The sequence below is a fragment of the Carcharodon carcharias genome, chromosome 6 (genome assembly GCF_017639515.1).
Source record: "Carcharodon carcharias isolate sCarCar2 chromosome 6, sCarCar2.pri, whole genome shotgun sequence".
NCBI lineage: Eukaryota > Metazoa > Chordata > Chondrichthyes > Lamniformes > Lamnidae > Carcharodon > Carcharodon carcharias.
In genome coordinates, this window is record NC_054472.1 from 170,368,806 (window position 1) to 170,390,148 (window position 21,343).

A 21,343-nucleotide genomic window follows, 5' to 3' on the forward strand; every position below is an offset into this window, starting at 1 on the left:
ATGGGATTTGGTTGGGGAATTTTCCAGGGCTTGGTGCTGGAGGGGCCTCACATAAAGTTGGTGCATATCAGAAAATTGTTGCCGTGCTGTTCATGGATTTCCTTTCATTGATTTTTCAATATGCAGCAGCTGCATACAAGGCCCCTGGTTAGATATATTCCTGCAAGATTAATATCACATGATGTTCTCACAGCACTCCAACCTCCAATGAACCTGCACCACCCCCACATGCTAACCATTGACCTCCAAACATGCCCATCTTCATGGGGCACCAGCTTCCAATGCCAATCGGCAAATGAGTTGACTCTTCATTATCCGATTGATTGATTCTTGACTTTCGGTCAACCAACCTTCTTATCTATGTCCAGTATTTTCATAACTAGTAAACAAAAAACAAAAAACCTTCAAAAAAACATACTTTAAAAAACACTTTTTTATTACCCATATGGGTAGAATCTTACACCTCGCGGGCATCCAAACAGGTATGAAATCACGCAAGTTGAAGTTGGGCCGAGCATCCCACATCATCATGCACTCGCACGATATTTTGTTCAGTGCTGCACATAGAAGTCAGAGGCGCGCCCACCGACAATTAACAGGCCAATTAAGGCCATAAATAGCGCAATTGTCTGCGATTTTTCATTTCCTTTGCATTTTTCATCAAACCTCATCAAAGGGCGGGATGAAATCTTTGTTATGAAATAAAATGAAGGTAAATATCTGGGCACAGCATTTTTACGAGGTGTGCTTTCAGGTGCTTGATTATGACGTGTGGACCCTTTTGTTGGAGTTTTTTACGGCTTTATTTGCTGATTTTCAGGTCTGCAGCTCCCGGAGGCAGCTGTCTGCCTTCAGGGAGCTCCCTCGCAGCGCTCACCCACGCCCGCAGTGACGTCATCACCTGCCCTCTTCCCGCCCCCACCCCGGCAGTGCTGAGCATTTCAGCATGCGCTTCATGCTGGCTGTTAATTGGCCAGCCAGTGTGAAATCGCAGTCGGGGGCTGATCGCGGTTGGTGGTCCGTTTCCCGGCCACTCCTGGGCCCACCAATGGCGCGCGCCCGTCCAGGGTAACATTCTATGATTGTTGTCCTGGGCTGCTCACAGCAATCTCTTGGAGATTTGTCCTTCATTCCACCTGTCTGCAGGGCAACTCTGGAAGGCTGGCAATTCCCTAACAATGCCCCTGTGGTGCAGGAGCTATGTAAAATTTACTCTTTTGGAGTTGAAGGACAGCAAATCCAGCTTGACCTTGGATAAGTTTGCTTCTTTAGCCCCACCTCCCCCCAGGGCATTGGCAAATAGCCTCGTAATTAAATCGCTCAATTTGAGGTAAATTACTGTGATGTTGCGTAGCTTCAACTGATCTGCAGTGCAGTGATGTTACTTTTTATTTCACTCCTTCTTAACTGGACAGTAGGAGACCCTGCCTGCACTGCATTACTATAAGCAGGTGCTGAACTAATAAGGGCATGCAAAATAAGAGATATATCTTACTGACAGCCGCAGTTACGCTGCACATCAGTTACAAGTTACAACTCGATCTATACTCAGAGGGAGGCCATCCAAAGCAAAGAATAACGATTAGCTACACTAAACATGACACAGCTGTTACTCTGGCATTGAAAGATGATCTACATTTAGTAGACATGACAGGCCGGACATAGAAATCAATGAGTTTCCAAGTTCAGACTGACAGTGGCTTACCAGAAACGAAATGCAGTTTATTCAGTAATATGTCAGTGCATAGATCACATCTACTCAGACTAAAAGGAGGAAACTAGAGCTTCATGGTTAATCAGCAGAAGCATTGGCAATCTATTGCAAAGATGCATTAGTACATTATCCAACCTGTTGCTGTTAAACAGGAAGAAGGTCTCTTAAGTACACTGCAGATTTATTTTTGTCTAAAATATTTTCCTTTTCTCTGCTCAAAGTGCTGAGCCTTGCTGGCGGTGGCTTCAACAACAGGTAATTTTCTGGGACACATTCAAATTACCCTTCTTCATGTGTAAGGCTGGAAAGCAGGTAGTGAGGTATCATTGCAGGGTTACGTATGCAATTTTCCAATCTAAAGAAATGGTTCCCGAATCGAGTGAACATTTTAAGATTATAATTTGAGCATCCGCAATGTTCTCACTTCCTTCCTTTACATCCCTTGGATCAAAATCATCTGGTCCCGGGGGTTTGTCACTCTTTAGTGTGATTGTTTTCTTCAATACTGTTACTTTCGCCAACATTAATTTCAGTGAGTCCCCGTCCTTGATTCAATATTGGTCTCCTTGAGATGTCTTTCAAGCTATCATCTTCCCTCAGTATAAACTCTGACGCAAAGTAATTGTGCAGCATGTTCACCATTTCCTTATTTTCATTAACAATATCACGGTTATCACTTTTCACAGGGCCCACATTGCTCCTGACCATTTTCTTTTTCCGAGTGGAATTGTAAGAAGAATTTTGTGTTAGTTTTGATGCTCCTTGAAGTTTTCTTATTCTACTCTGTTGTAGCTCTTATTAGCCCAGATCTTCTGGTCTCCAGATTGTAGGAGGCTGGATGTACCCCCCGAAGATGTGCGTTGGGACGCTATGGAAATTTTGACATGCTGATCTCCATGGAGATTACCCAGGAGGTTTCAACTTCCGATGAGCAATACCCCTGCTCCCCAGGACACTCTGTGAATGTCTCCAATTCTGACAGCTCTGACTTACTTATCTGGATAGTTACCCAGGAAATGTTAGACAGATTAAAACCTAGTCTAACTCATGGGTAACAACACAACTGACCTCCCAATTACTCACACTAACCCACCCAACTCCCAATCAAACTCTCAACTCCCCCACTGACTACCACCTCACCCCCAACTACCCCCCCCCCCCCCCCCCCCCCCCCGCCAACCCCCTGTACACAAAAAGCGGACAAATTCAACCCGGCCAATTATCACTCCATCAGTCTACTCTTGATCATCAGTAAAGTGATGGAAGGAGCCATCAACAGTGCTATCAAGCGGCATTTGCTTAGCAATAACCTGCTCACTGACACCTAGTTTGGGTTCCACCAGGGCCATTCAAATCATGATCACTCAGTTCCTGACCTCATTACAGTATTGATTCAAACATGGACAAAAGAACTAAACTCCAGGTGCGAGGTGAGAGTTACTATCCTTCACATGAAGGCAGCATTTGACCAAGTGTGGCATCAGGGAGCCCTAGCAAAACTGGAGACAATGGGAATTGGGGAAAACTCTCTGCTAGTTGGAGTCATACCTAGCACAAAGGAAGATGGTTGTAGTTGTTGGAGGCCATGCATCTCAGCCCTAGGATATCACTGCAGGGGTTCCTTAGGGTCATGTCCTCGGCCAAACCATCTTCAGCTGCTTCATCAATGACTTTCCATCATAAGATTAGAAGTGGGGATGTTTGCTGATGATTGCACAATGTTCAGCACCATTCGTGTCTCCTCAGATACTGAAGCAGTCCATGTCCAAATGCAGCAAGACCTGGACAATATCCAGGCTTGGACTAACAAGTGGCAAGTAACATTGGCACCACACAAGTATCAGGCAATGACCACCTCCAACAAGAGAGAAACTAACCATAATCCAATGACATTCAATGGCATTACCATTGCTGAATCACATACTATCAACATTCTGGGGGTTAACATTGACCAGAAACTGAACTGAATTAGTCATAAAAATACTGTGGCTGCAAGAACCGTTCAGAGGCTAGGAATCCTGTGGTGAGTAACTCACCTCCTGACTATTGTCCACCATGTAGAAGGCACAGGTCAAGAGTGTGATGGAATACTCTCCACTTGCTTGGATGAGTGCCGCTCCAACAACACTCAAGGAGCTCAACACCATCTAGGACAAAGCAGCCCGCTTGATTGGCACCCTATCCACACATGTTCACTCCCTCCTCCACCGACACACAGCAGCAGTGTGTACCATCTACAAGATGCACGCAGGAACTCACCAAGGCTCCTTAGACAGCACCTTCCAAACCCATGACCACTACCATCTAGGAGGAAAAGGACAGCTGATGCTTGGGAACACCAGCACCTGGAATTTCCCTTCCAAGTCACTCACCATCCTGACTTGCAAATATATCGCCGTTCCTTCACCGTCGCTGGGTCAAAATCCTGGAATTCCTCCTTAAAAGTACTCAGGGTGTATCTACACCACAGGGACTGCAGCAGTTCAACAAGACAGCTCAACACCACCCTCTCAAGGGCAATTAACGATGGTCAATAAATGCTGGCCTAGCCAGCAACGCCCACATCCCATGAACAAATAAAAAAAGCTATCCTCCCTGACTTGATTATCCCTCCTGATCCCCCAACTACCTCTGAGCTGACAACCACCAACACAGTCCTGACAACTCCCCTGACCCAACCCGACTTGCCCTCCAAGTGACCTATCACCCTACGCACCTACCGCCTCACCCATGTACCACCCTGCCTACCTATCACCCTACTCCCTGCCACCCTAGTGACCTGCCACCCCACCCACCTGCCACCCTACCCACCTCCACCCTCACCTATGTGCCTTCTGCCCACCTACCGTCCTACACACTCTACCACCCTACCCATTTACTTATTCATCAACTCATCCATTCACCCATTCATCAACACTCACACTGGACCTTTAAACTTACTCTGTGACAGCTAGACAGGTAAAAAGAGGGTGTGTCCTGACTTCCCCCCAGCGCTACAGCGCTGTGATGGTGTTCTTCAATGGATGCTGTGCTCCGCAATTCTGAAGAAGCAGGCTTGGAAAGTCCAGCAAGAAATGCGAAGCAGCATCGAGGTGTGGAAAAATGTGAGCAGAATGGCAATCCGACAATGATGCCGCTCCTCAGAGGCTCCGAGCGATTATTTGTTTTGTCATCCTTTGCTGCTCTTTGTATCTCTCCCACTCACCAGGTTCTGTGCTATTTTTCTTCATTTTTGTTTGCTTTTTCTTTTTAACTTTGTTTCCCCTTACCTCTTTAGCTGCCCATAGCTGTTGCTTTTGACAATTAAGAGTCCTTGCATTTTCAGGATATAAACTGGTTCGCTATCACATTAACTTTCTTTTTGAAAACCTCCCACTGCCATTTTACCCATTAATAGATTTACCCAGTTTACTGTGGACTGGGTCTATTTCATCCCACTGAAGTCAGCCCTCCATAAATCTAGAATCTTAGTAGCTGTTTCATGTTTCTCTCTTTTGGACATTATGTTGAACTAGATCATATTATGATTACTATCAGATAAATTTTCATACATCATTAGGTTGTTAACTCAATATGGCTCAATATTCATTACTAAATCTAATAAGTGTAGCTGAGTCATGTGGAAGATCAGAAATTGATGAAGCCCAGATTTAGCATAGAGGTTGCTACTGATGTGTGATATCTAGTGTATAATTATCTGCAAGAACGGCTGCTCAATCAACATTCCTCTACCATTGAGAGTGAAGGTAATCCACAGCCTTCCAAGTTTATGCTGCATGGTCTGTGCAGCTGCATGAACTCCCCTGTATAACATCCTGTGTTCCATCAATGGGGTAATTGAAGTTTGACCTACATAACCACTACAAAACTGCAAATACTACAAAGGCTACTAAACCCCAAAAAAGTCAGTCAACCGTTGCTGACAAAGGAAGTTAAGGATGGTATAAGATCAAAAGAAAAGGCTTATAAAGTTGCTAGAAGTAGGAGTAAACCTAAGGATTGGGAGGTTTTTTAGAATACAACAAAGGAAGAGCAAGAAACTGGTAAAATAGGGAGAATAGAATATGAATGGAATCTAGCAAAAAACTTAAAACAGACTGTAAAAGCTTCTATAGGTATGTAAAAAAGTAGTGTTTGGCTAATACAGATGTGAGTCCATTACAGGCAGTCAGGAGAATATATAATGGGGAATAGAGAAATGGCAGAGAAGCTAAATGATTGCTTTGTGTCAATTTCAACTGAGGGAGATACAGCAAATCTCCTAGATTTAGAGATCCAAGAGATTAGAGAGAATGAGTAATTGAAAGAAATTAATATAAGTAAGAAGGCTGTATTGGAGAAATTAATGGGACTGAAAGTTGATAAGTCCCTGAGACCTGATATTATTCTGCATCCCAGAATGTTGAAAGAGGTTGCTATGGAGATAGTGGATGCATCGGTGATCATTTTCCAAAATTCTATAGATTCTGGAATGGTTCCTGAAGATTGGAAGGTAGCAAATGTCACCCCACTATTTAAGAAGGGAGGGAGAGAGAAAACAGGAAACTACGAACCTTTTAGCCTTACATCAGTAGTAGGGAAAATGCTAGAATCTATTATAAAGGATGTGATAAATGGATACTTGGATAATCATGATCTGATTAGGCATATTCAGCATGGATTTGCGAATGGGGAATCATGTTTGACAAACTTGTTGAAGTATTTTGAAGACATTACTAACAAAATTGATGAAGGAAAATTGATAGATGTAGTATACTTGGATTTTTAGAAGGCTTTTGATAAAGACCCCACAGGAGGCTGATTAGCAAAATAAAAGCACCTGGAATAGGAGGCAATATACTGGCATGGATTAAGGATTGGCTAAAAGGCAAAAAACAGGGAGTAAGAACAAACGGGTCATTCTCGCATTGGCAAGCTGTGACTAGTGGGATACCATAACGATCAGCATTTGGGCCCCAACTGTTCACAATATATATCAATGATTTGGATGTGGGCACCAAATGTAATATGTCCAAGTTCACGGATGATATAACGCTCGGTGGGAATGTGTGTTATGAGGAAGATGTAAAGTGGCTTAAGGAGGATTTGGATGGAGTTAGTGAGTGGGCAAGTACATGGCAAATGGAATAAAATGTGGAAAAATGTGAGGTTATCCACTTTGGTAGAAGGAACAGATGTGCAGAGTATTTCCTAAATGATAAGAGATTAGAAAGTGTAGATGTACAAAGGGACCTGGGTGTCCTTATTCTAAGTCATTGAAAGCTAATATGCAGGTGCAGCAGGCAATTAGGAATGCTAATAGAATGTTAGCCTTTATCGCAAGAGGATTTGATTACAGGATTAATAAAGTCTTGCTTCAATTGTATAGGAGCTTGGTTAGACCGCACCTGGAGTACTGTATGCAATTTTGATCTGCTTACCTCAGAAAGAATATTATTGCCATAGAGGGAGTGCAACAAAGGTTACCAGACTTGTTCTGGGGTTGTTCTGGGCAGGACTGTCTTTTGAAGAGAGATTGGGGAAACTGGGCCTGTATATTCTAGAGTTTTGAAGAATGAGAGTTGATCTTATTGAAACCTACAAAATACTTAAAGGAATAGACAAGGTGGATGCAGGTAGGTTGTTTCCCCTGGCTGGGGAGTCTAGAACCAGGGGACACAATTTAAAAATAAGGGGGAATTCACTTAGGACTGAGATGAGGAGAAATTTCTTTACTCAGAGGGTTGTGAATCTTTGGAATTCTCTACCCCAGAGGACCGTGGAAGCTCAGTCATTGAGTATGTTTAAAGTATACATACTCTATAGATAAATTTCTTAGATAGATAGATTAGCAATAATATAAAGGGTTATGGGGATAGCGTGGGGAAAAGGCATTGAAGTGTTCGATCAGCCATGATCATATTGAATGGTGGAGCAGGCTCGAGGGGCTGAAAGGCCTTCTCCAAGGATGAGGATCATCGCTGAAGCTCCAGAACTTAGGTAAGGGAGCAGGGTCACCAGGGACAATCAGGGAGGCACTGGAGAGTAGTGAAGGAGGTCACTGAAAAAGGCAGGTGTTGTCTTCCCATGAGTCCCTCCATTGCTGCCATTTGCTACTCCCTTTGGGCACAGGGTACCTGAGAGTGAGAGACTCTCCCACCAGGCTACAGTCATGCCCGCCAGAGTTGATCTGGTGGTTTGTTCACAGAGCATGGGTCCCATCCATGCTGGTTAAATACCAGCAGTGGTGGGATAAGGCCTGTAAGTGGATACTTTAAGGCCCCAATGGGTCTTTGAGTGGGAAGGTTGCTCTCAACCTTTCCTTCTCTGGGCTTAATTGGAGGAGCCGGGATGGTATTGGGCTCTCCAACCCAAGTCTTCTGGTCTCATTATACAACTGCTCCCACCCCCATCTCCAAGCTTCTCAGCCCACTCCTGGGAGCTGTGTGGGTTGAACCTTGCATGGGGAATGAAATGAAGGGACCTGCAAACACAGAGCCCATAAAAGGTTGCTGTTCATAAGCAAAAGTGAACGATTTTGTATATAACATTGATAAATTAATATCATAACTGATAAAAGCATTGAAACTTTTTAACAATGCTACAGATAATAGAAAAAATGATGATTTATAGTGAGAGGACAGAAAACACACAAAAGGCCCAATTTTGACTCCAGAGTTGGGTGCGCAGAGTTGCCCAAACCCGCCTCAGGAGAAACTTCCCCAAAAGGTTGGATTTTCAATCCGGGAGTGGTTCGGATGCTAACTGGACTAGGGCCCGTTGCCCACGGAAACAGTGCGGAGGCAGCCACAGGGGCTGCCGAGTGCCCATGTGGGCTGGTTAAAAGGCCCACCTTGGCGCCCTGGGACTTTGTCACAGTTAGAATAAGAACAATAACACAAAACAACAGTCCTCTATACCTCACCCCTCACACCCCCCACACACTGCCCATGCCCCATCCAAGGTCACTCATATCATCTCATGCCCCTCACCCACCTCCATGACCCCTCATATTCTCCATGCCAACCTATACCCCTCTACCCACTCCCTATGACCCTTCATACCCTCCATACCAATCTATCCCCCCACACCCCATGGCCCTTTATAACCCCTATGCCAACCCATGCTCAACTCATGCCAACCTATGTCCCCACCCCTGTGCCCTTTCATCCTCCATGCCAACTCACCATGGGCAGAGCTTAGGAGCCATGCTGAAATGAAATGAAGTTCTAAGCATCTATTACAGCCTTCACCGTATTAAAAAAGGCACTCTCATTGATAAAGTCCATTCAATACATTTAAATCTCTTCAAGAACTTAATCCCATATAAGAACAAACATTTGTATTCATAGCCCCACACCAAAGACAGCTAATCCAATGCAACTGCTGGAAGTTATCAATCAAACTGTGAATTTGCAAACACCACCCCCCTCCTTCCTGCCCACCTCATCCACCCCTCCTCCCAATTCCCCACTGTAATAATGAAAGGTTATGGAAGTAGTGAAGCAGGAATCACCCTATAATGATAACCCTCAGGCCTATGTCAACAAACTGTAATTGCAAACATTGTTTTTTTTTAACTGCAGGCTGGAATTTTTCAAAGTTTAAAGAGCAGGACATTTAAATGATTTGACAGTTTGACCATTCCACAGACCTTATCCACTTTTAATGCAATTCGGGACAAAATTAATAGTCACATGGACAAATGTAGGTTAATTAAGGAAAGCCAGCATAGAGTTCTTAAGGGGAAATCATGTTTAACTAACTTGCTGGAGGTTTTTGAAGTGGTAACAGAGAGGATTGATGAGGGCAATACTGTTGAAGTGGTGCACATCGACTTCCAAAAGGTGTTTAATACAGTGCTATACAACAGACTTGTGAGCAAAGTTAGAACTCATAGAATAAAAGGGACAGTAGCACCATGGATCTGAAATTGGCTGAGTGACAGGAAACAGAGAGCAGTGGTTAATGAATGTTTTTCATCCAGAGGAAGTAGAGTTCCCCAGGTGTTAGTATTAGGACCCTTGCTTTTCCTGATATATAATAATGAACTAAACCTTGGTGTACAAGGCACAATTTCAAAATCTGTAGACGATACAAAACTTAGAAACATTGTGAACTGGGAGGAGATTAGTGTAAACTTAGGCGGCAATTTTCCAGTCTTGCTCACGGCCGGAATTATTGCAGGCAGGAAAGAAAACTTGATGGACCAGCCAAAGGCCCGTTGACTTTGGGTAGGAATTTCTGGTCCTGTGGTGGGTGGAACCAGAAAATCTTGGTCACAGACAAGTTGGAGGAATGGGTGGACAGGTGGCAGATAGAGTTCAGTACAGAGAAATGTGAAGTGATTAATTTTTATAGGAGAATGTAGAGAGACAGTATAAAATAAAAGGTACAAGAGCATAGGGGCCTTCGTGTATATGTACATAAGTCATTGAAGGTGGCAGGTCAGGTTGAGAGTGTGGTTAATAAAGCATTCAGCATCTTAGGCTTTATTAATAGGGGCATAGAGTGCAAGAGCTAGGAGCTCATGTTGAACTTGCATAAGACACTAGTTTGGCCTCAGCTGGAGTATTGCATCCAGTGCTGGGCACCACATTTTAGGAGTTATGAGAAGATACTGGAGATGGTTGTAAAAAGATTTACAAGAATGGCTCCGGGGATAAGGAACTTCAATTATGAAGATAGATTGGAGAAGTTAAGACTCTTTTCCTTGGAGAAAAGAAGGTTGAGAGGAGATTAAATAGAGATATTCAAAATCATGAGGGATCTGAACAGAGTGGATAGGAAGAGCCGGTTGGGGTGATGGTAGTGTAGTGGAAATGTCACTGGACTAGTAATCCATAAACCCTCTGGCAACACGGGTCTAAATCTCACTATGGCAGCTGGTAGAATTTAAATTCAATTAATAAATCTGGAATATAAAGTTAGTTGCAGTAATGGTGTCTATCACAAGTATCATTGATTGTTGTAAAACCCCTTCTGGTTCACTAATGTCCTTCAGGGAAGGAAATCTGTCATCCATACCTGGCCTGACCTACACATGATTCCAGGACCACAGTAATGTGGTTGACTCTTAACTGCCCTCAGAAAAGGCCTAGCAAGCCACTCAGTTCAAGGGCAATTAGGGATGGTCAACAATCCTGGCTTTGCCAGTGACACCCTCATCCCATGAAAGAATAAAAAGAAAGGACACAGGTTTAAAATAATTGGACAAAAGAAGCAAAAGTGATTTGAGGGGGGAAAAAAATTTCACACAGTGAATGTTTACTTTATTTTATTCTTTCATAGGATGTGGGTGTCGCTGACTAGGCCAACATTTTTATTGCCCATCCCTAATTGGTGGTGGTGAGCTGCCTTGTTGAGGCACTGCAGTCTATGAACTGCCTGAGAGAGTGGTGGGGGCAGATTCAATTAAAGCAGTAAAACTGGAATTAGACTAATGGGAAGAATGACCAGGGAGTAGAATGGCACTAAGTGAATTGCTCATTCAGAGAGCCAGTTCAGACACAATGGGCCAAATGACCTTTCTTTTACACTGTAACAAATCTGTGATTCTGTGACATTCATGTCTTCTCTTAACAATCCCAAAGAGGTACCTTACCTTTCCGAAGGGGACCTGACCTCTCCAAAGAACTCTAGCAGGTTTAGACCTTTTCCTCAATTTGTAAATCCCACGAGCCATGTTTTAGAAATCCAGTGAAGAAAATTGCTTTTGAGTGTACCTCTGTGAACCAAGGATGTGTGAAGTACATCCCGCCCCAGTATTCCCCCCAACCTCTGACAAAAATGGTTCAGAGCTGGGCTCGGGGGTAGATTTGGGGCCCCAGCATCATTTTGGTTTAAGAGCCAGAGCTCCATCTGTCTTGGTGAAAATTCAGGCCAAAGTGTGTGAATTGTGTTGATCACTCTTTGTATGTAACAGCATGAAAAGCATCAAGGTTTGGAATCATTGAACAAAGGAAAACTGCAGGCTATTTATAAATTACTTCAAATGAAGAAAAAGCACGCGTTCGCACTTTAAATGCAGATGAAAAGGGCAATCTTCTCCCTGGACTTTTAATGCTTTGCCTTCCCTTTAAATATGGTGCCTTCTTCTGTTTGGCCATGAGGTAATGTGGGTTTCATGATGTCAGAGCCGCCCTACCCGCCATGTAATTGCCAGCAGGTCAGTATCACCTACAATAAGACCATAAAACCAGAAGACCATAAGACGTAGGAGCAGAAGTAAGCCATTCGGCCCATCGAGTTTGCTCCACCATTCAATAAGATCATGACTGACCTCAGCTGCACTTTCCTGTCTTTTCCCCATAAACCTGGATTCCCTTACTGATTAAAAATCTGTCTATCTCAGCCTTGAATATTCTGAATTACCCAGCCTCTACAGCCCTTTGCGGTAGAGAGTTCCACAGATTCACTACCCTCTGAGAGAAGAAATTCCTCCTCATCTCTGTTTTAAATGGGTGACCCCGTACTCTGAGATTATGCCCTAGGCTCTCCCAAAGGGGAAACAACCTATCAGCATCAACTCTGTCAAGTCCCCTAAGAATCTTATATCTTTCAATAAGGCCACCTCTCATTCTTCTAAACTCCAATGAGTACAGGCCCACCTTACTCAACCTCTCATAAGAAAACCCCTTCATACTCAGGATCAACCTAATGAACCTTCCCTGGATTGCCTCCAATACTGTATATCTTTCACAACAACAACAACAACAAAAACAGCTGGAAAAACTCAGTAGGTCTGACAGCATCTGCGGATAGGGATTTCGAATCTGTATGACCCTTCATCAGAACCATTATATCTTTCCTTAGTTAAGGGGACCAAAACTGTTCACAGTATTCTAGGTGTGGTCTAACTAGTGCCTTGCATAGTTTTAGCAAGACATCCTTATTTTTATAGTCTGTTCCCTTTGAAATAAAGGCCAACATTCCATTTGCGTTCCCTATTACCTGCTGAATCTGTATGTTAGCTTTTTGGGATTCATGCATGAGGATTCCCAAATCCCTCTGTGCTGTAGTTTTGTGCAGTTTTCTGGCCAGTTTACTGGGCAATAATTGGCAAGCTGCCATGGAATAGGGTTCAGCCAACTGCCACAAACCCAGTGACTTCTGGGCCCGCTGGTGGGTACAATAACAGTAGGATTAAATGTAGCCCCATGCGTCTGCTAAAGCAAATGTCCCTTTTTCAGTGTCAGGGTCTGAACACTGTCACTTGATTTGCAATAGGTTTCAGTTTGGGTTTCTTTCCCCATGACAACTAGCTCACATGTCTGGGCAGACATTTAGTATAGTCACCATCCCCCATTCAGAACATCCTATTTCATTTTAAACTAAAGGAAACATTTTAAAACTTAACTTAAAGTTCAACATTCATAACACTTGGAACTCGCTGTCTATGTAGTTGATAGCAGTAGAATCTATGAATGTTTTCAAAATAAATTGGATGGGCTTTTGAGGGAAATAAGTTTGCAGGGCTTAGGAATTGATCAAGGGGGTGGGACTGATACAATTGCTCTACAGAGAGCCAGCATGGGGTCGATAGGCCAAATGGCCTCCTTCTGAGCAGTATATAACGCTTTGATTTATTGGGTAGCTCTTTCAAAGAGCCAGCATTGACACAGTGGGCCGAATGGACTTCCTCTGTGCTGTGATTCTATTCCGGACTTTCAGTAACTGAAGTGAGTGGAGGAAACAGCCCAGATTTCCACTTCCCAACAGGTGAAGTTAATTTTCAGTGCATTACAGATGCTGACTTTCAACATTATAATCAACCCTTCATTCAAATTACTTTTTCTAAAACCATTTTCAGCTCAAAGTGAGAACATTCTGCACTATACCCAACAATACTTTCTATTTTTTGACTAATTCTAGCGAATAAACACATACAGTGAACAGTAAGTCCTTTCCTTGCAATGGAAGGAACATCACAAAGCATTCAACAGAACATTCAGAGTTAGGTTGTCACTGGCACACAGTAACATTGATATTTATCAACTAGAAACATTTATTTTGCCTTATCTGCTGACATGTATAAGATAACTGACATTTAACTCAAAGCAGTGATAGAAATCTAAAAGTAGAATTCTCCCTGCATGTAGTTTTTAATGTCATTAATGTAACCGATCAGTTCAGACTGTCTTCTCTATCCATAGCTTCAGCACAAATTCCACAGGCAGGGGAATTGGTGCAGCCACCATCCTAGCTATTCCAAAGGGCAAGAGAACAGAGTATTTAAAAAAAAAAATCTGCTCCCTTTCTTCTATTCTCACCCCTTTTTTTTACTTTAGGTCTCTTCTCTCTCATAATGTTATTGTCTTGTGCTGTAATATGTGTTCTATAGGATCTGGGAGCTCCCTGATATCATCACCGGGGATTTTCTCAGGGATCCTCCGATCAGTCACCATAACTTTGGGTGAATGGTGAATGGACACCCTGAATAGTTGTGTAAAAGTGGTTACTGCCAGTCTTCCACTGCATTTTCAGTAGCCAGTGGAGAACTCTCCTGCGGAAAAAGGCATTTGCCTTTGTGCCTTTGTACAGTTTACCTCAGAAAGGATATATTTGCCTTGTGCAACAAAAGTTCATGAGATTGATTCCTAGGATGGGAGGGTTTGGAGAGATTGAGCAGTATGAGCTTATGTTCTCTGGAGTTTAGAAGGATGAGAGGCAATCTCATATAAAATCTCAGAGGACTTGACATGGCTGATGGTTGTTTCCCTTGGCTGAAGGGGCTAGAACTAGTCATAATCTCAGAGTAAAGGACCTATGGCTTGGATGAAGAGAAACCAACAACATTGATGGGACTAGAAAGGAAGTTCTGCTGAAAGAATTTGAACAGTTAGGAGCTAAATTAAAAAACAGAACCTCCAAAATAATTATCTCACGATTGCTACCTGAGCCACGGGCAAACTGGCATAGAGTAAATAAAGTCAAGGAATTAAATGCGTGACTCAGAGACTGGTGTGGGAGGAGTGAGTTTCAGTTCATGGGCATTGGCATCAGTACTGAGGTAGAAGGGAGCTATTCCGGCGGGACGGGTTTCACTTGAACCGTGCTGGGACCAATATCCTGGTGAATTGAATAATTACTACGGCTGTAGAGAGGGCTTTTAACTAAATGGAGGGGTGGGGGGGGTGCGGGTGGAGGGTTCTGGAAAAGGGATATATAGGCTTACAAAGCAAAAGGTTATGGCAGCTTTGCAGGGCAGCTATTTAGGTAACGATACCCAGAATGTGACAGGAAGGAACAGGGTGTACAAACACAAAAAAACAGCAGCAAATAGGGTTGAAGGGGAAAAAATTGGTTAAAGGGCAAAATTAATGGATCTTTAATTAAATGCACGTAGTATTCGGAACAAAATAAATGAATTATCGGCATAATAGAGGTTATTGGGTATGATCTTATAGCCATTATAAAGGCATGGTTAAAAGGAGTTCAAAGCTGGGAACTAAATATTCAGGAGCATGCCACTTTTTGAAAGGACAGACAGGAAGGAAGGGGTGATGGGGTAGCTTTGATGGAAGAGATGGAATAAGTGAGAAGATAGAATAAGAAATGATTTTGGATTACCTGATGTAGAATCCATATTTGTGGAGGTAAGAAATGACAAGGGGAAGAAGACACTGGTGGGAGTAATGTATAGGCCCCCTTTTTTTATTATTTCATGGGAGGTGGGTATTGCTGGCTATCCCTAATTGCCCTTGTTCAGAGGGCATTTTTAAGAGTCAACCACATTGCTGTGTGTCTGGAGTCACATGTAGGTGGGCCAGACCAGGTGAGGACAGCAGATTCCCTTCCCTAAAGTACATTAATTTAGTACTGTGGGTGTACCTACACCACATGGACTGCAGCGGTTCGAGAAGGTAGCTCACCGCCACCTTTTCAAGGGCAACTAGGGATGGGCAACAAATGCTGGCCCAGCCAGCAAAGCCCACATCCTGTGAATGAATTTTTTAAAAATAATGAACCAGATGGGTTTTTACAGCAATAATTTCATGGTTATCACTGGATTTTAGTTCCAGATATTTATTGATTTCAAATTCCACCATTTGCCATGGTGGGATTTGAACCCAGGTTCCCAAAGCATTACCCTGGGTATCTGAATTACTAATCTAGTGGCAATACCACTACACTACTGCCTCCTCTTAACAGTAGTTATATTGTAGGACAGAGAATAAATCAGGAGATAATGAGGGCATGTAAAAAAGGCAGCACATTAACCATGGGTGACTTTAATCTTCATGTAGATTGGGAAAATCAAATTGGTAGAGGTAGCCATAAGCAAGAATTCATAGAGGGACAGTTTCTTAGAATAATACGCTATGGATCCAACCAGGGATCAGACTATTTTAGATCTGGTAATGTGTAATGAGGCAGGTTTAATAAATGATCTCAGGATAAAAGATCCCCAGGAAAACAGTGACAATAACATGGCAGAATTTAGCATTCAGTTTGAGAATAAGAAACGTGGGTCAGAAACAACTGTGATAAACTTAAAAAAGGGTAATCACAATGGAATGAGGACAGAGTTGGCTGGAGTGGACAGGGAAAGGAATTTAGCAGAAAAGACTGTTGATGAACAATGACAGATGTTTAAGAAAATAGTTCATGACTCAAAACAAAGATATATCCCAGTGAGGAAGGATTCTAGGAAGGGAATAATCCAAGGGTTAACCAAGGAGGTTAAGGATAGTATCAAATTGAAAGAAAAACATACAATGTGGCAAAGATTAGTGGTAAGCCAGAGGATTGGGAAAGTTTTAAAAACCAACAGAAGATGACCAAAAAATAATAACGAGGGAGAAAATAAACTTTGAGGGTAAATTAGGAAATAATATAAAAATGGACAGATAGAGCTTCTTTAATTATATAAAAAGGAAGAAAGAGACCAAAGTGAACATAAGCCCCTTAGAGAATGAGGCTGGGGAAATAATAATGGGGAACCAGGAAATGGTAGAGGAGTTGAATAAATACTTTGCATCAGTCTTCACAGTAGAAGACACTAATAGCATTCCAAAAATATTAAATAATCAAGAAGCAAAAGGGGAGCAGAAAATAAATACAATAACTATCATTAGAGAAAAAGTACGAGGGAAGCTAATAGGGCTAAAGGCCAATAAGTCCCCTGGACCTGATGGGTTGCACCCTAGGATATTAAAGGAAGTGATAGTGAATGCATTGGTAGTAATTGTCCAAGAATCCTTAGATTCTGGAAAAGTCCCAGTAGATTGGAAAACTGCCAATGTAGCACCCTTATTCAAAAAAGGAGGGAGACAAAAAAAACAGGTAACTATATTCCAGTTAGCTTAACATCCATCATTGGGAAAATGTTAGAGTCTATTATAAAGGATGTAATAGCACAGCATTTAGAAATGCATAATATAATCAAGCAGTGTCAGCATGGCTTCGTGAAGGGGAAATCATGCCTGACAAATTTATTAGAATTCTTTGTGGATGTAACAAGCAGGATAGATAAAGGGGAACCAGTAAATGTAATATATCTGGACTTCTAAAAGGTGTTCGATAAGGTGCCGCACATAAGGCTACATGATAAGACAAGAGCCCACAGTGTTGGGGGTAGTATATTAGCATGGGTAAAGGATTGGCTAACTAATAGATGACAGAGAGTTGGGATAAGGGGAGCATTTTTAGGATGGCAACCTTTAACTAGTGGAGTGCCACATGGATCAGTGCTGGGGCCACAATTATTTACAATATATATTAATGACTTAGATCAGGGAAGTGAATGTACCATCACCAAGTTTGCAGATGACAAAAAATAGGATGGAATGCAAATGGCGAGGATAACACAAAAAGTCTACAGAGCGATATAGACAGGTTAATTGAGTGGGAAAAAACTTGACTGGTGGAATATAATGTGGGAAAATGTGAGGTTATGCACTTTGGCAAGAAGAATAGAGGGGCTGAATATTATTTAAATGGAGAAACGCTGAAGAAAGTTACAGCACGGAGGGATTTGGAATCCTTGTGTATGAATCCCAAAAAGCTAATGTACAAGTTGAGCAGGTAATAGGGAAGGCAAATGGAATTCCATTTAAATAAATTCCCTTTATTTCAAAGGGAATGGAGTATAAAAATAGGGAAGCCTTGCTAAAACTATACAAGGCACTAGTTAGACCACACCTAGAATACTGTGAACAGTTTTGGTCCCCTTATCTTAGGAAAGATTTACTGGCTTTGGAGGCAGTCTAGGGAAGGTTCACTAGGTTGATCCCAGGTATGGAGGGATTTTCTTATGAGGAGAGGCTGAGTAAGTTGGGCCTGTACCCATTGGAGTTTAGAAGAATGAGAGGCAACCTTATTGAAACATGTAAGATTCTTAGGGGGCTTGACAGATGTTATGACACAACAGTTGGTAAAGGCTGAGTTGCTTAAATCCCAGAGGGAAACTTGAACAATTGCCATAACCTATATTTTCAATTGGTATGTTTGAGATGCAGCCCTGAATTCAGGAAAAAACTGCCAAGCCTCAAGAGGTTTTTTTTATATAAAACTAAATTAAATATTTATTAATTTAACAACTAATTAACCACCTATACATGTCTACAGATTATTACCATAGCAACTTTTAAACAAATCCCCAAATTAATCACTCGCAGATAAATCTTCACCAAGGCCACAGTGACCCACAGACTTTAAACAGACGCCAGACAAAGCACATTTGACCTTACAAATTCAAAATGAGGTTCATTTCAATTTTCAGACACAGTTGTAGGCTTATAGGCTGGTTAGACCTTACATGCCTCCACCTCACATGCACAAACACCCTTTGATTTATATCTAGCTTTCCCTTTGAATGTAAATTTTCTATTGTATAATTAGGTTTTTTAATTTTACCTCTTCTAACAATAATCCTTTCATTCCACCAATTTTATTAGTAATATAAACACATCGCTTGGTGTCTTCTAGCTAGGTGCAAGATTTTACCCATTCTTTTGAATGGTTTATTCAACAAATGCAAATTGCACTTTACCTTTTACTCCTTACATTTATCCAGTTAACACCTCAAACCACTATACATCAAAGCACCCAGACTAGCTGGCTTTAATCCAATTAAAACACACACAGACACACAAATAGACACACATATAGACACAGATATAGACACAGACCCTACTGCAAGTCCAATTTAAAAATAACTTCCAATAACATTATAAACATTAGTATCTCTTCATGACACAAGTTAAATGCTGAGAGATTGTTTTCCCTTGTGCGAGAGTCTAGGACCAAAGGGCGAAATCTCAGAGTAAAGGGTCACCCTTTAAAACTGAGATGAGGAGGAATTTCTTCTCTCAGAGGGTAGTTAAGCTGTGGAATTCTTTACCACAGAGGGCTGTAGAGGCTGGGTCATTAAGTATATTCAAGGCTGAGATGGACAGATTTTTAATCAATAAGGGGATCAAGAGTTATGGGGAAAAGGCAGGAAAGTGGAATTGAGGATTATCAGATCAGCCATGATCTCATTGAATAGTGAAGCAGACTCGATGGGCCAAATAGCCTACTTCAGCTCCTATGTCTCATGGTCTTATTAAGTTTCTTCACTCAGAATGTTGTGAACCTTTGAAATTCTCTACCTCAAAGGGCTGTGGATGCTCCATTTCATCAGGTACCACTCACCCATCTCCTCTCTGCTCGCTGACTTACATTGTCTGGCCTAATATTGCCTTTATGTGGCTCTGTATAAAATTTTGTTCCATACCGCACCTGTGAGGCACCTTAAGACATTTTTTTACATTAAAGATGCTATATAACGTGGTTGTTGTTATATTCACAGCTGAGAATATTAGAATTTTGGACAATAAGGGAACCAAGGAATATGGGGATAGGGCAGAAAAGTAGAGGTCAAGCAGATCAGCCATGGTCTTATTAAAAGACTTGCGGAGGTGTATGTTCTACTCCTGCCCCTATTTCCTATGTTCTTAAGTTCATTATGTATGAGCCTCCTGAGGCTAGATGACCATGGAGAGCATCATGGCTGAGCCTGAGTCTGAATTGAACTCAACTATAATCCACACATTTTTTTTAAAAAAAGGAAAGCGAAGGAATTCAGGAAGACCGCAGAAAGCCAGTGTTCAGAGAGGCATATTCAAGGAGCAGTGAAATTGAGTAAAATTTCTCAATGAGAAAAGGGAAGCTGTTTAAAGAGCGATTTCCTTCAGTCAATCAGAGGGATTGGGGAATGATTTCAAGTAGAAAGCACCAAGCCTGGCAATCAATCAGGATCACTATCTTATCAGCACCAATTAAAATAATTGCTGAAAATGGCTTTGGTTAAAAAGCAACATTATCATTTCAACATTAAGACTATAGGTAATTATTATCATTAATATGCCCTTAATAGACTTTAGAAAGCTAAGCTAGGGGAAATAATAAGCATAAATGAAGGAGAAAAACTCATTGAACAACATGACAATGCGGGTGAACTGTTCAGCAGCATAAGTGTTTTTGTTCTTTTTTTTTCCAGGAGATTAACCCTTTGTTGCTAATCAAACTATTTGCTGTTCAAAGCCAATTGTTTTAATTTCTGTTATGTAGTTTTGAGATGGAGAAATAGTGAAGTCACTGGAAATAAAAATCATGGGAGATACTTAACTGGTGGCTGAATTGATATTGCTCATTTCAAACAATTACCCAATGTTCAAGTACCCCCAATCTGCAAAAAAAATCAATGTCCAGTCTGTACCCTTTCCATGAGTTTCTCCTTAACAAGAAAAAATTGTTCTTATAAAACACCATTAATATATTACAGTTGTTTGGCAGTACAGAACTTGAACATTGCTGAAAAAAGAGACATGTTGCCAAAGCTTTTCATCTTGCACTCATCAGGACAAACACAAGAATGCCAAATTTCAAACGATCAAATAGGATCATATAGGAGAAAAGGATGCTGATTGGCTGACAAGTCAACTATGATGGGCCGTGCATTGCAATGGAGAATGCAATGGGGAACTATAGACTCTCCAAGCTCCTGGGTAGTTCAAAAAGGCAAAAGGCTTGAACATATTTCTTCTGTTTTCAGAGAATGGGTCCCTGTTTATGAATATATGTCACTTCCAGCAAGTGTAAAAGCCACTTTATAAGATCAACTGACTATCTTAAATTGGCTCTTAGTGTGGCTGTTAGCGCACTAAGATTTGTCCAGCTGCCCAATCATAGAATCACATCTAACTGTAGATGCTTTGTTTTTTAATTTGTTCTGCTAACCACACAATTGAGCAATGCCTTTTATGAATTTCAGTGCCAGTCCGATGCCAGGTACATAGGCTGTATATCCCAGCGACTGGTTGATCAAATCAAACAGCATGTTCCTTCAGTTGCTCATAATAGGCAGAGTACAGAGTATACTCAACCAGCTTGCACTTGCAAAGCGCAAAGCAAACAAAAAGAAATTCCTTATGGGGAGTGGCTAATTTATATTAAACAAAAAGGATGAGAGACTGATGGGTGAATTATGATAGCAGGAGATGGGTAATGTTCGATGCTAACTGCATTATTTCAGTTAAAGGGAGTTTTTTGCTCCTTATGGAGTTAGGCTCATTTAGTACCTGGTTTTATAATGCAGAGTGGAGAGTCAGAGGCCCACGCTCACAGGAGATCTTCCTTTTCCCATCACGATAAAGTTACAGT

At 41.8% G+C, this 21,343-nt stretch overlaps 1 protein-coding gene across 10 annotated transcripts in view; it reads left to right on the top strand.

Annotated features, from left to right (window-relative positions):
* LOC121279045 (receptor-type tyrosine-protein phosphatase mu-like) overlaps positions 1–21,343 on the top strand; it is an 873,720-nt gene that overhangs the window by 698,444 nt on the left and 153,933 nt on the right. The gene's annotated exons all lie outside the window — the stretch shown is intronic.